This window comes from Geospiza fortis, unplaced genomic scaffold, assembly GCF_000277835.1.
Source record: "Geospiza fortis unplaced genomic scaffold, GeoFor_1.0 scaffold54, whole genome shotgun sequence".
In the NCBI taxonomy this organism is placed as follows: domain Eukaryota; kingdom Metazoa; phylum Chordata; class Aves; order Passeriformes; family Thraupidae; genus Geospiza; species Geospiza fortis.
Window position 1 is genome coordinate 13,145,610 of NW_005054301.1, and position 4,621 is coordinate 13,150,230.

The window sequence follows — 4,621 nt, forward strand, 5'->3', positions numbered from 1 at the left end:
GACTGAATTACTATAAAGGGTCTTTTGGAGTTCCCTGATGTTAATTGAGGACACAGACAACAATAAAGACATCACTTTTCTCTGTTTCTGTTTGTGGTTGGCTGGGAGATAACAGAACTTCTTATCAGCCTTCTGTTGATACTGTTGTACCATCCAGTCCTTTATTACATCTCTTCTGTGGAGTACAGATCCTCATTTGGAGACTACAGGTTGTGGAGAGTACAGGCAGAGAGGCAGAGAGTGTATGTTTCTATATATGAAATGGCTGTTGAACATTAGCTGTTTACAGCATTAATATAAAATGCGTGTTGTAAATGCAGCTCTCCTTCAGTTTTCAACACAGCTGAGCAATATGTCCTCCTAGACAAGTGCATTTTCTTAGGGTACACAAAATACCCTAAGAGAAAAAAAAGAAAAAAAAAACTTGAAAGCTAAATCTCTGGTTCTTACAGAGCTTAAAAAGGAAGATCTGCTTTGACCAATTGGCAGGTACTCCAGTAAGCCAAGCAAGTTCCAATCCAAATGGAGTTCAATGAGCTCATTGCAATGAGTGATCTAACACAGAAGTATGGTTTCCTTTATTAGGAAATATGTTATCCTGTTATTAGGAACAGGAGAATATAGTTGTTGACCAAAAAGAGTAAGTTAGGCTACATTTTTTATCTCATTTGTATTGTGTTCCTTTGATATCAGTGGTCTGAGAAAGAAAGGAAAATGGTCCTTTATGGAATAAATGTATAGTTTCAGTCTAAATATTTTCCTAGCCATATCTGTCTGCTAAGTGCTGAGCATTTTTTTCCAAACAAATTCTATTGGTTGCCCAACAACTATGATTCACAAGCTTCCTGCTTACACTTTTTGTTTTAATTTGCTATTTAGACACAGACCTCGACAGTGACAGACGATCATTCTTACACATTATTATTTTTTGTGGTTTTGGGGTTTCTGGATAGAGAATTTTGTCCATTTATCTGCAATAGATACCTGTCATTCTAACATTTTAAATCACAGTAATTTAAAGATAATATTCAAATGTTTCAGCTACTGTGTAGAAATGAATATATTTTTATGTAGACAGATTTAGGGAGGTCAGCATGTATCACATATTACTTGTTTGTGTTAGTTTGTTTTATAATTTTAAGCTCTTTAGTTTCTTTTTCAAGGATATCTCTCTCTCAGTTGAACTTTGCATTAGTGGATCAGGATGTTTACTGAAATAACTGGTTGAAATTATTAAAATATGCAGAGGAAAGCAGTGTGCTTAATTTAATGTGCCTCTGAATATTAAATGCAAGTAAAATGTTATATAGACATGAAGCCAATTGTTATATTATAGTATATGAAGCAATAGCTGTGTAAACCCTAACCTCATAATTTTGCAAGTTCTACTTTATCATGTAGCTGTAAAAGGCAATCAAAATAAATCACAGAAGATGAAGAAATATTTTCTAGGGCTTTCTGTATGCTTTCAGAAGTGGTGCTTGATCCATGAAATTTTAGTAAGCATATTAAATAATACAATATGATGTGCGACGTGTCAGGGCTGATAAATTATTTTGTATAGGACATTTATACAACATATGGTGAGCTGCTATGTGAACAGCTTAATGACTAAATTATGTTAATCTTTCTTGCCATGTTTACTTTTCATTTAAGAAAAGGCATTTTTAAATTTTTATTTTACTTTTTTTGTCATGTGTAGATATAAGAAAGGTGTAGGTCATCTCTGAGAAGCTGTGACAGTGATCCAAGGTTCCTCAGCTGTGCAGTGTACATAACACAGATGTTGGGAGAGTCATCTGTCAGCTATGCCTCTCCTATGGAGTTAAAGTTCTAGGGGGAAAAGAATTCGACACAGTGCTGTCACTGTTACATTTTCACAATAGAAGAGCATGCAAATAGTCAACCTCCTGCTTAGCAGTAGTGCCCTGTCTAATGTCTGTGCTGGTTAGAATAAAAAAATAGTGGGTGCATCTAGGGCTCACAGATCTGACAAAGGTCATGCTATGCTGGGCATTTGAATTGGAAATTGTCTGGACTTAGATTTTATAAAGCTCCCAGTGTTGTCGGGGAAAATTTCAGCAGGGTTTTGTCCCTAGAGAGGCCTCTTAGGCCCTTTTCTGTCCTATGAATGAATTTAGATGTGAGGGTTTCTCTTGCCTTAAAACTGTTAAGTTCATTTTGCATACATCCCTAGAGAGAAAAACGGGCAGATGCTTTTGTCTTGGAAGTGTTTAAAAGAAAACTGCAGAACAGGAACAAGGGAGAGAAGGGGCCCTGCGTGGAGTCCCAGAACATTTTGGAAATGGCCAATATGCAGTTTTCATCAGTACTAAGGCGGGGCGCAATATGGTGCCTGTAGCTCACTAGGGAATATGAATGTTGATTAAGCATACTCCCAGGCTTTGAAATCCTGAAAGCAGTGTCAGAATAATGGATGTTGAGCAAATGTCAAGCATTTGTTAATTTCGCTGTTATTTGGAGTTTATCTACCATGATCAATCAAATAAACTAGTGCTTCTCTGTTGTGGCATGTGTCATTGATATGGTGATTAGGTGGATAGAGAGGCCTTCTGCCTTTTTTTTCTTTTTTTTTTGTTAATCCAGGTAACAGATTACATATGAGCAGCCATAACTTTAGGTTAAATATTTCTTTGGAGTTGGTTTAGTGGAAAGAGTTGCATTAACAAAATACTTTCAGGGTACAGAGAGACAAAAATATTTGCCTATCTGCTGTGATAAAAAACTACGTTTATGCCATTTTTTCTACTTTTGGCTTTAAAATATTACTGTCATGATGAAGGAAAAATTGCTTCTAAATAAAAGTTGATAGAGGGATCTTTTACTTGTCCTTAGAAAGATAAGTTTGAAAACAAAGTACTGATTTATGGCTTAACTCTCTTCTTCACTCTAAATATTTTGGTTTCTAAAAAGTAGAAACTTGATCTCAACATCCTCTTACTGATACACTTTAGTTAAAAGTAGAGGTCTCTTTTATAAGAATATGCACCCTCTTATAAGATATATCATGCATAATGTATATATGCATGTTGTTAGTTACTCACTAACGTGCAGGCATGTAAACGTTCCAGTTGAGAATACTTTGTTCTCTTTCTCAATTTTCACTATTTTCTGAAGTCCTAATTCTGTTAGGTTGCCAGTCTTTGAAATTAGGTAACATATAAAGACCTGATATTTAAATGTGAAGAACAAGATTAAGATTAATCTGAAAGAGAAGAAGGCTCTGTGGCCTTTACTGCTTTACTGTAAAATATTAAAACTTCAAAATCTGAGAGGATAGGGTTGGATGTTTTGTGTGAGGCATTTTTGAAAGCTGCCTGAAGGATAATATCAGTCAAATTTCAATGAATTCCAGTGAAGTTTATTTAACACTCTTCTCATTGACTTTTGTTTATCTGTAGTACTTACGGACTTAATATAAAGATGGTAATGTATATTTTTATTATGTTTTTGATAAGTCACAAAAATATAAGAAGTGTCAATGAGTCATGTCATACTACTTAATACTACTTAATGCATGCTGAGGTAATCTTCAACTTATTTTAACAGAGAGCTAATGTTTGTTCTTCCTTGGCTTCCGCATTTATTTATCAAAGCTGCTAGGCTTATTCTACCAAAACCAGTGAAATTTTGGTGTTTAGTGAAGGTGGTGCTGTATAGTCAATCTTTTTGTCTGTTTATATCAGATATGACTCTGTTCCATTAGTGTTCCATTAAATTTTGTTCCATGGAGTAAGAGTTCTGGAAAGCCAGCATTGGCACTGTGGGAAACAAAGCTTATAGTCATTGTATGTATTTTCAGGGCAATATAAGGAACACCACAAAACTCCTCTAGAGAGGAGAGGAAGGGAAAGGAAAAGGAAAAGCCTGTTGATAGGAGTGGAAAGAGTAGAGAAGTTTTAGGATACACTAATGTAATGCTGTGATCAGCTCTTGTGATGTTCCCTTCATATTGCCTTCTAGTTTTAGGTAGACGGCTTTTTTAAAAAGAATGCCGGAAGAACATTAGTAAAAAGAAATAGCTGGATTTCCTTCTTGTGCATTTCTGCAGTCTTTCCAAGGAGAAGTAAGTAGTGGAATTAAATGACGTTATTCCCTCTATGGCATAATAAGCTATATCCCTGGGGCTGAAAGTAGGCTTTGTAAATATCTGCATGCATGGTACAACAACTTAGATATACAAGACAAAATACTGCACTGTTGGGTAGGTAGATGTTCTGGTTTAGGGCAAATTTGGGAGGAAACTTTCAAAGAGGACCCTTTAGTAAGCAGATTCAAGTGGCCCCTCCCCCAACTGGTTCAGGAGAAGACAAAAATTATTATTATCTTTTTTTCCCTTTTTTTTGTTCAATAATTACAAATAACTTAAAAGTTGTAATTTTTTTAAATTATAAACACTGTCTAGGGCTCTAAAATCTCAAGGAAACTAGCTATAAATGGATTAATCTCTTGCCTTGAGTCTGCATCATAACCAAAATGGGAATTTACTAAAAACTAACACTTCTATGTCATTGTGTTTGCTTCTTGAAATTTTATCCTGAATATATTTTAGATTATATACTGAATGGGAAGCATCAATAAGATCCTAACATGTGTAGGG